At 38.0% G+C, this 10,677-nt stretch overlaps 1 long non-coding RNA gene across 1 annotated transcript; it reads right to left on the reverse strand.

The window, feature by feature from the left end:
- Positions 1-5,631: 5,631 nt before the first annotated feature.
- Positions 5,632-7,477, reverse strand: LOC306816054. Its single transcript, XR_013777562.1, has 3 exons — positions 7,411-7,477; positions 6,267-6,335; positions 5,632-5,661 (listed from the first exon to the last, which is right to left on the reverse strand). It is a non-coding gene; the product is annotated as an uncharacterized lncRNA (long non-coding RNA).
- Between the last annotated feature and the right edge of the window lie 3,200 nt (positions 7,478-10,677).

A 10,677-nucleotide genomic window follows, 5' to 3' on the forward strand; every position in this document is an offset into this window, starting at 1 on the left:
GGGAGACAAAACTGACCAAAAATTACCCAAAAAAACCCAAAAATAACCCCAAAAACCCCAAAATTTCCCCTCTAAAAAAAAAAAAAAACCCACAAAAAACCCAGAAAATATGCCAAAAATGACCCAAAATTACAAAAAAAGCCAAAATGAATAAAAATAAATTAAAAATGACACAAAATTAACTAAAAAAAACCCAAAAATGGCCCAAAATATCCCAAAAATTATTTAAAATTCCAAAAAACACCCAAATGAATAAAAATAAATTTAAAATTACTCAAAATTACCAAAAAAACAACAAAAATGGCTCAAAAAGAACCAAAAATGACCCAAAATTCCAAAAATCCCCAAATGAATAACAATAAATTAAAAATTATACAAAATTAACCAAAAAAACCCCAAAAATGGCCCAAAATATCCCCAAAATGACCCAAAATTTAAAAAAAAAACCCAAATGAAGAAAAAAATAAAAATGACCCAAAATTCCAAAAACCCTCAAATGAATAAAAATAAATTAAAAATGACACAAAATTAATGAAAAAAACCTCAAAAATGGCTCAAAATGACCTAAAATATCCAAAAAATGACCAAAAATTACAAAAAAATCCAAATGAATAAAAATTAATTAAAAATTACACAAAATTAACAACAAAAAAGAACCAAAAATGGCTCAAAATGACCAAAAATGACCCCAAATTACAAAAAAAAATCCCCAAATGAATAAACATAAATCTAACTGACACAAAATTAACCAAAAAACCCCCCAAAATGGCTCAAAATATCCCAAATATTACCCAAAATTAAAAAAAAAAAACCCAAATGAATAAAAATAAATTTTAAATGATACAAAATTAACCAAAAAAACCCAAAAATGTCTCAAAATGACCCGAAAATGACCAAAAATTACAAAAAAACCCCAAATCAATAAAAAGAAATTAAAAATTAACAAAAAAACCCCAAAAATGGTTCAAAATGACCCAAATATGACCCAAAATTGTCTAAAAAATCCAAGTGAATAAAAATAAATTAAAAACTACACAAAATTAACCAAAAAACCAACAAAAATGGTTCAAAATATCCCAAAAATGACCAATAATTATAAAAAAAACCCCAAAATGAATAAAAATAAATTAAAAAGACACAAAATTACCTAAAAGAACCCCAAAACGGCCCAAAATGACCCAAAAATGACCCAAAATGACCCAAAAATGACCCAAATGAATAAAAATAAAAATGACACAAAATTAAACAAAACAACTCCAAAAATGGCTCAAAATTGTCTAAAAACAAAAAATTACCCAGAAAAAATCAGAATTATCCAAAATTACTCAAAATGACCAAAAAATGACCAAATTTACCTGAAAATGACCCAAAAATGACCAAAAATTAAAAAAAAAAATCTTAAAATAACAAAAAATGAACAACAAAAAAAGGCTCAGAATAAACAAAAATTAATCAAAAATTATCCAAAAATTATCCAAAATAACTTTGACCCCTGGGTGACCTCTGACCTTCAGGCTCCAGCAGCAGTTCGAGCTCCCCTGGGGTCACCTCAGGAAGCTCCACCTGGGATCCAAAATCAGTCAAAATTCACCCAAAATATCCTAAAAACATCCCATAATAATCCCCAAAACTCAGCCCAAATTAGCCCCAAAAATTTCCCAAAAATTTGTTTAAAATTGTCCCCAAAATGTCCTAAAAATGACTCAAAATTCTCCAAAAATTCTCCCAAAATCCATCAAATTTTCCCAAATTTCCTAAAAATTGTCCCCAAAATTCCCTAAAAATTCTTCCAAAATTCTCCCCAAACCCCTCAAATTTTCGAAAAATTTCTTAAAAATTGTCCCCAAAAATGACCCTAAAATAGATCAAATTTTCCCAAATTTTCTTAAAAATTGTCCCCAAAATTCCCCAAAAATTGTCCCAAAATTCCTCAAAATTTTCCCAAAAATCCACCAAAATTCCTCTGAAAAAAAACCCTAACAATGTCCCAAAAAAACCCAAAATTTCCCCAAATTTTGGGGGGTTTCTCAACTCAGGCAGGGCTGGGGAGGGGGAGGGGCAGCTCCGGCTCCAGCAGGGTGATGGACTCGGGCATGGCCACCAGGGGAGCGCTCTGGGGAATTGGGGGAATTTGGGGATTTTTGGGGAATTTTAGGAAATTTTAGGGGAATTTGGGGGGAAGTTTAGGGGAATTTTGGGGCAAAATTGGGGAATTTTTGGTGAAGTTTTGGGGGAATTTTGGAGGATTTTGGGTGAAGTTTTGGGGAATTAGGGGATAATTTTAGGGGATTTTGCGAATTTTTAGGGGATTCTGGGGAATTTTGGGGAAATTTTGGGGCAAATTTGGGGGATTTTGGGTGAAGTTTAGCAGGATTTGGGTGTAATTTTGAAGCATTTTGGGGTAAATTACAGGGAATTTTGGGATAATTTTAGGGGAATTTTGGGGGATTTTGGGTAAAGTTTTGGGTGAAGTTTTAGGGGAATTTTGGGGCAAATTTTGGGGGATTTTTGGTGAAGTTTTGGGGGATTTTGGGATAATTTTGAGGGATTTTGGGATAATTTTGGGGAAATTTTGGGTGAAGTTTTGAGGAATTTTTGGGATAATTTTAGGGGATTTTGGGGGAATTTGGGGGAATTTTGGGGAAATTTTGGGGGATTTTGGGGAAATTTTGGGGGATTTTGGGATAATTTTTGGGGAATTTTGGGATAATTTTATGGGAATTTTGGGGTAAATCTGGGGGATTTTGGGTGAAGCTTTGGGGGAATTTTGGGGCAAATTTTGGGGATTTTGGGGTGAAGTTTTCAGGGAATTTTGGGGGATTTTGGGTGAAGTTTTGGGGGAATTTTGGGGTAAAGTTTGGGGGAATTTTGGGATAATTTTGGGGGATTTTGAGGGAATTTTGGGTGGAGTTTTAGGGAGAATATTGGGATAATTTTGGGGGAATTTTGGGGTGAATTTTGGGGATTTTTGAGATAATTTCAGGGGGATTTTGGGTAAATTTTGGGGTAAATTTTAGGGGAATTTTTTGGTCCCACCTGGGGGTGCCTCCATTTCCTCAGGGGGTGGCAATAGCTCCTCTACCTGGAAATGGGGAAAAAACCACAAAAATTTGGAAAAATGGGGAGAAATGGAGAAAAAATGAGAATTTCAGGGAATTTGGGAAAAAATTGGGGGAATTGGGGAAAAAAATGAGAATTTGGGGAAAAAATTGGGGAAAAAATGGGATAAAATTGGGAAAAAATAGGATAAGAAATGAAACAAAAATGGGATAAAATTGGGGAAAAACTGGGGAAAATTGGCGAAAAAGGGGAAAAAATGGGATAAAATTGGGGGAAATTGGGGGAAAATAAGGGCAAAATTGGGAATTTGAGTTCATAAGGGAGAATTTTGGTTAATAAAGGAGAATTTGGGGTAAAAAAGGAGAACTTCTTCCACACCTGGGGCAGCCCCACCCCCATGACCCCAAAGAAGGGATCAGGAGCTGCCTCCAGCTCCTCCATCAGAGCTCTGGAATCTGGGAGCAGCAGAGCCCTGGAATGAGGAAAAAAATGGGAAAAAATGAAATTAATTTGGGAAAATTTGGGGGAAAATTTGGGGGAAATTTGGGGGAAACTTGGGGGAAACTTGGGGGATTTTGAAGCAGTTTAGGGGATTTTTGGGGGGGATTTTGGAAAGTTTGGAGTGGATCTTGAAGGGATTTTTGGGGAAAATTTGGAGGATTTTGGGAAATTAATTTTGCTGAATTTTTTGGGGAATTTTTTGGGATTTTTTGATATTTTTTTGGAATTCCCTTGATCTCCACCCAAGGGATTTTTAAGGGATTTTTGGGTGATTTTTGGGTGATTTTTTTGGGGGATTTTGGAAAGTTTGGAGTGGATCTTGAAGGGATTTTTGGGAAAAATTCGGAGGATTTTGTGAAATTAATTTTGCTGAATTTTGAGGGATTTTTTGGGGATTTTTTTTTTTTTTTTTTTTTTTTTTTTTTACTCCCCTCCATCTCCATTCAGGGGATCTTTAAGTGATTTTTGAGTGAATTTTTGGGGGATTTTTTTGAGGATTTTGGGTGAATTTTGGGGGACTTTTAGGAGATTTTTGGGGTGAATTTTGTGAATTTTTGGTACCTCCTGGGGACTGACATCGATGTCCAGCAGGTGGCGCTGCACCCGATTCAGCCTCTCCAAAATCACCGAAACTTCTTCTGCAAAAATGACCCAAAACCGCCCCAAAATCCACCCAAAAATCAACCATGAAACACTAAAATGTCCCAAAAATGCGAAATCCTGGAAAAAATGCCCCAAAAATGTCCAAAATCCACCAAAATTTCCATTCGAGATCCTGGTTTTTTTTCCAAAATCCCCCCAAAAATCTTCCCAAAATTGCCCCAAAACCCCAAATTTCCCCAAAAATCCCCTCAAGAAACCCCAAATTCACTCCAAAAATCACCCCAAAATTGCCCCAAAATCCACCAAAAATCCCTCAAAAACACCCAAAATTTCCCCAAATTTCCTCCACAAAATCCTCCAAAAATTCTCTCCAAATTCACCCCAAAGTTCTCTTAACCCACACCAAAAACTCTTCAAAATTTCCCCAAATGTCACCCCAAAATAATTCAACAATCTTGCCAAAATTCCTCCAAATCCACCCCAAAATTTACCTTCAAGACTCCAAAAATTCTTTAAAATATCCCCCAAAATCCCATCAAAAAACCCCCAAAATTACCCAAAAATTCCATAAAACTCCCAATAATTTCACTCAAAAATCTCCCCAAAAATCCCCTTTAAAAAAACCCTCAAAATCCCAAAGTTCCTCAAAGGAAATCTCCAAAATTACCTCAAAATCACCCCAAAATTGGCCCAAAATTTTTTCTTCAAGACCCCAAAAACTCCTAAAAATATGCCCCAAAAATTCCAACAAATCCCCTCAAAAATCTCCCAATATCCCTCAAAATCACCCAAAAAACCCCAAAATTCCACTTAAAAAAAAACCTCAAAAAGCCCAAAATCTCTCAAAATTGCCAAAAATTCCCCCCAAAATTACCCAAAAATCCCCCCAAAATTGCCCAAAAATCCCCCCAAAATTGCTCCAAAAATTCTCACCAAAATCCCAAAAATTCCCCCCAATCCACCCCAAAATTTTCCCAAAACACCTAAAATTCCCTCCAAAAATCCCCCCAAAATCGCTCCAAAATTTCCACTAAAAATTCCCCCAAATCCATCCCAAAAATGACCCAAAAAATCTCCAAATTCTCCCCAAATATCCCCAAAATCCCAAATCCATCCCCAAAATCCATCCCAAAAATGACCTAAAAAATCTCCAAATTCTCCCCAAAATTCCACATCCATCACAAAAATTCCCCCCAAAAATCCCCCCAAAACTTTCCCCAAAAATTCTCCAAATTCTCCCAAAAATTCCACTCAAAAAACCCCAAAATCCCCCGCCCCGGAACCCCTCATTTACATAACCCCGCCTCTTCATTAGCATAACCCCGCGAGTGGCGCCGCCTACCGAGCAGGTGCTGGCATTGCCTCCTGTAAACTCTCGCGAGACCGAACTGCAGCATCGCGCCCAAACAGAGTGAGCAGCGAGGGGGCGGGGCCCCGGCAGGAGGGGGCGGGGCCTCCCAACTGCTTCGGCCAATCACGAACGAGGTCACGGCAATGCTGGGCGGGGCCAAGCCGTGATTGACGGGGGGCAAAATAATGCGGGGAAAGGGGGTGATTAAAAAAATGGGAATTTGGGGGAAAACAGGATTAAAAAATTTGGGGATTTTTGTAAAAATGAATTAAAATATGGGGGGAAATTGCATAAAAAATGGGATAAAATTAGGAAAAAAATGGAATTAAAAATTTGAGGAAATTTGGATGTAATTGGGGAAAATGGGGAAGAAATTGGGGAAAATTGGGGGAAAATTGAGGGGAAAATTGGGTGGAAAATTGAGGGGAAAAATTTGGGAAAAAATTTGGGAAAAATTGAGAAAAAGTGGGATAAAACTGGGGAAAATTTGGGAAAAATGGGATAAAGTTCAGGAAAAACTGTGGAAAAAAGGAAAAGAGGAAAAAGGAGGAAAAAGGATAAAATTGTTGAAAAATTGGGAAAAAAAAAAGGGAAAAAATGGGAAAAATGGGATAAAAAATGGAGAATCTGGGGGGGTTTTAAAGGTTTTTTGAGCAGAATTTGGGGGTTTTTGGGGGTAAACGTGGGGGTTTAATTTTTGGGGGTGAATTTGGGGGTTTTGGGGTGAATTTGGGGGATTTTGGGGCCTCACCTGATGCTGGGCACATCCACCCCCAGGTACTCCCGGCGGAGGAGGCGAGAGTGGCAGGTGGCTGCAAGCCTGAAAAAAAACCCAAAAATCACCCAAAATCCACCCAAAAAATCCCTCCAGATCCCCCTGAAACTCCCCAAAAATATCCCCAAAAATCGCCCCGAAATTCAAAATAATTTCCCCAAAAAATTACCCAAATTTTCCCCCAAACCCATTGCAAAAATCACCCCAAAATTGACCAAAATCAGCCAGAAATGACCCAAATTCCACCTCGAATCTGTTTGGTATTACCCAAAATTCACCAAAAATGAGCTAAAATCCCCCAAAACGACTCAAAATCCACAGAAAAATGACACAAAATTCACCCCAAATTCTCCTAAAATCAGCTAAAATTGATTTGAAATGACCCAAAATCTGCATTAAAATGATCCAAAATCCGCTAAAAATTTAAATAAAATGTCCCAAAATCCACAGAAAATGACCCAAAATGAGCTAAAAATGACATTGAACCAAAATCCTCCCAAAATGACCCATAATCAGCATAAAAATGACCCAAAATAAGCAAAAATTGACAGAAATTTACCCAAAACCCCCCAAAATGTTACCAAATCCACTGAAAAATCACCCGAAATGAGCTAAAATTGACCCTAAATGACCCAAAATCCGCATTAAAATGACCCAAAATGAGCTAAAAAATAACATAAAACCACCCAAAATCCACTGAAAATACCCCAAAATCCATGGAAACGGACACAAAATCCTCCCCCAAAATCCCCCAAAAAATCCCCAAAAATCCCCAAAAATATCCCCCAAAAATACCAAAAAATCCCCACAAAAAAATCCCAAAAAAATTTCCAAAAATCTCAAAAAAATCCCCAAAAATCCCCCCAAATCCCCCAAAAATCCCTCAAAAATTTTCAAAAAATCCCAAAAAAATCTATTAAAATTCCCAAAAAATCCCAAAAAAATTTCAAAACATCCCCAAAAATCCCCTAAATATTAAAAAAAAATCCCCAAAAAATCTCCAAAAATGCCCAAAAAAATCCTCAAAAATCCCCAGAAAACCCCCAAAATCCCCCCAAAAAATCCCCCAAAAAATCCCCCAAATCCCAAAAAAGCCCCCAAAATTCCAAATTTTGCTCACCAGATGGTCCCGAAGCAGCCCGAGTGTCTCCGCAGCACCTCGGGGTAGTTGAACATGATGGAAACTCGTCCCGGTTAATTAATGAATTAATTAATTATTTGCAAAAGGTTTTAAATTAATTTTGTTAATTTGGAAAAATTCGGGGGAGGTTGAGAAACGAGGCGGTTTGGGCAAAAAAAAAAAAAAAAAGAAGAGAAAATCTGCTCGCAAGTGGTAAAAATATGGGAATTTTAATTAATTAATCAATTAAATGGGAATATTAATCAATTAAATATTAATTATCGAAAGGCAATTTTAAAAATTATTTAAAGGGAAAAAAAGAGCGAAATTTGCAGCCAAATCCTCCTAAAATTTAATTTGATTTGTTTATGGACGTTTAAACTTAATGCAACAATAAATAAACACTTAATAAATTAAATAAATACTTAATAGATTAAATAAATACTTTATAAATATATTTAATTTAATGGTTAAAACTGGGGATTTTTGACCTTAAAAAAAGGCCAAACCCCCCAAAAAATTTTAAATAGGATTTGTTAATTCTGAATACATGTTATTAAATATTAATATTCATTAATTTTAATTAAATATTCATAAACCTGACACAATGAGCGCAATATTTAAATTATTTAAAGGCAAAAACTTGAAAAACGGCCAGAAAATGCCTCAAAAAGCTCCAAAACTTCACCCCAAAATTGAATAAATATTTAATTAAGTATTTAATTAAGTAGTTGAAGAGCAATAAGCTTTAATTAACTTTAAACTTTTAAAGGTTAAAAATCGAGTTTAGCGCTTAAAACATGAAAACCATCTATTAAAGTTCAAGCAATAAATTACTAATAAAAAATATTAAACTGGAGCAAAATTTAACTTAATTAAGGAAACAACACAGATAAATTTGAGGCAAAAAAATGGGTTTAAAAAACGCGATTTTAGTTATACAATCACTGCTCCAGCAAAACTTGAAAACCCTCAAAAAAAAAAGCGGCAGAACGCCGCGATTGAAACCAATTAACCAAGTAATTAATTAAGTTACTTAAGGGATTAAATCTGGAAAATATATTAATAATTCCATTTAAATGAGCTTTAAACCACCCTCCCGCCCCCCCCGCCGGGCTTCCCTTTTTAAAACCCAAAGCAGCCTCGAATTTTCCGCCAGAGCGCCAATTAGCGCCTTAATTGGGCACCTTAATGGTCACCGCGAACATCCCGCCATTAATTAAGTTAATTGGATTAATTAAATTAAGGAATTAATGACTTAAACGGTGCCCTAACACCGCAAGCCTCAAACCCCGCCACCTCCGGACTGAGCCTCCGGGCCCCTCGCGGCCCCTTTTATCACCTCGGTAGCCCCGCCTCCTTTGCGGCCTTTCAGCCAATCACGATGTCACTCACCTCATACTAGCCCGCCCTTTATCCCGCCCCATTTTCTCCCGCCAGCCAATCAACGCACGGCTACTCAACCGGCAACCAGCTATGGCCAATCAGAGGGGTGTATAGAAAAAGCGGGAAACGCTCAGCCAATGGGAGAGCCGGGTGCCTCACGGCGAGGGACCAATCAGAACGCGGCTACCGTGAGGGGAGAAGGAAGGAAAATGGCAGCCGGGGCGGTTTATTGAGGGAATTTGATGGATCCCGGGTGAGATTTGAGGGATTTTGGGGATCCCTGAAGGATTTTCTTGAACTTTTTGAGCGATTTTAGGGTGATTCCGGGGTCTCCCTGAGTGATTTTATTTACGTTTTTGGGGTGATTTTGGGGGGTCTCTGAGTGATTTTATTGAGGTTTTTGATGTGATTTTGGGGGATCCCTGAGGGATTTTATTGATGTTTTTGGGGTGATTTTGGGGGGTCCCTGAGTGATTTTATTGAGGTTTTTGAGGGATTTTAGGGGATCTCTGAGGGATTTTATTGAGGTTTTTGGGGTGATTTTGGGGGGGTCCCTGAGTGATTTTATTGAGGTTTTTGAGGGATTATAGGGGGTCTCTGAGGGATTTTATTGAGGTTTTTGGGGTGATTTTGGGGGGTCTCTGAGTGATTTTATTGATGATTTTGGGGTGATTTTTGGGGGATCCCTGAGTGATTTTCTTGAGTTTTGTGGGGTGATTTTGGGAGGTCCCTGAGGGATTTTTTTTAGGTTTTTGTGGGATTTTGGGGGATCCCTGAGTGTTTTTATTTAGGTTTTTTGGGGGGGTCCCTGATTGATTTTATTGATGTTTTTTGGGGGTCCCTGAGTGATTTTTTGACGTTTTTGGGGTGCCTTTATGGGGGGTCCACGGAGAGATTTTACTGATGTTTTTGTGGGATTTTGGGGGGTCCCTGAGTGATTTTATTGAGGTTTTTTAGGGATTTTGGGGGATCCCTGAGTGATTTTATTGAGGTTTTTGGGCTGATTTTGGGGGATCCCTGAGGGATTTTATTGATGTTTTTGGGGTGATTTTATAGGGGGGTCCACGGAGTGATTTTATTGAGGTTTTTGAGGGATTTTGGGGGGTCCCTGAGTGATTTTATTTACGTTTTTGGGGTGATTTTATGGGGGGTCCCTGAGGAATTTTCTTGAGGTTTTGGGGGTGATTTTGGGTGGTCTATGAGGGATTTTATTGAGGTTTTTGAGGGAGTTTGGGGGGGGGCCATGAGTGATTTTCTTGAGGTTTTTGGGGTGTTTTTTTGGAGGGTCCCTGAGTGATTTTTTTGGTGTTTTTTAGGGTGATTTTGGGGGGTCCCTGAGGGATTTTCTTGAGGTTTTTGGGGTGATTTTGGGGGTGTCCCTGACTGATTTTATTGAGGGTTTCGGGGGATACTTGAGGGATTTTATTGAGGTTTTTGGGGGGTCCCTGAGTGATTTTATTGATGTTTTTGAGGTGATTTTATGGGGGGTCCACGGAGTGATTTTATTTATGTTTTTGTGGGATTTTGGGGGGGTCCCTGAGGAATTTCCTTGTGGTTTTGGGGTGATTTTTGGGGGTCCCTGAGGGATTTTATCGAGGTTTTTTTGTGGGATTTTGGGGGTTCCCTGAGTGATTTTATTGATGTTTTTGGGGTGAGTTTGGGGGTTCCCTGAGGGATTTTGTTAAGGTTTTTGTGGGATTTTGGGGGGTCCCTGAGGGATTTTATTGAGGGTTTTGGGGTGATTTTGGGGGGGGTCCTTGAGGAATTTTTTTGAGGGATTTCGGGGGGTCCCTGAGGGATTTCATTGAGGTTTTTGAGGGATTTTTGGGGGGATTCTTGTGGGATTTTATTGAGGTTTTTTGGGTGATTTTGGGGGGGTCC

This window comes from Erithacus rubecula, assembly GCF_903797595.1.
Source record: "Erithacus rubecula genome assembly, contig: scaffold_353_arrow_ctg1, whole genome shotgun sequence".
NCBI lineage: Eukaryota > Metazoa > Chordata > Aves > Passeriformes > Muscicapidae > Erithacus > Erithacus rubecula.